Source organism: Oryzias melastigma, linkage group LG6, assembly GCF_002922805.2.
Source record: "Oryzias melastigma strain HK-1 linkage group LG6, ASM292280v2, whole genome shotgun sequence".
Classification (NCBI taxonomy): domain Eukaryota; kingdom Metazoa; phylum Chordata; class Actinopteri; order Beloniformes; family Adrianichthyidae; genus Oryzias; species Oryzias melastigma.
In genome coordinates this window covers 19911679-19911977 of record NC_050517.1, presented here as the reverse complement: position 1 = coordinate 19911977, position 299 = coordinate 19911679, and the positions used below count along the sequence as shown (strand labels likewise).

The window sequence follows — 299 nt, the reverse complement described above, 5'->3', positions numbered from 1 at the left end:
GGGAAGCCTTATCTATTTGGACCTTATCTTTTTATTTTTTTAGAGTTTTAAAGTCCAAGTTCTACAATATTTTTGTCTAATGTAAAAGTGTTTTCTTTTAATCTCTTTTAATTATAAATATGCAGTTTTTTGCCAAAATCAGAAACCTGTGCCGATTCTTTAAGACATCATTTCTGCAGAGCAGCAGGAGCATTAGAAATTCACAACTGTTCTGGTGCTGGAGTTAGCCTCAGCTAGTTTCCCATCAACCCTATGTTTATACTCTCTCCTGCTAGCTTAGAGCACCTCACAACCTCAAG

At 35.8% G+C, this 299-nt stretch overlaps 1 long non-coding RNA gene across 5 annotated transcripts in view; it reads left to right on the top strand.

Moving 5' to 3' along the window:
* The window catches only part of LOC112152767, an 8484-nt gene that overhangs the window by 982 nt on the left and 7203 nt on the right, over positions 1 to 299 (top strand). The window lies entirely within an intron of this gene.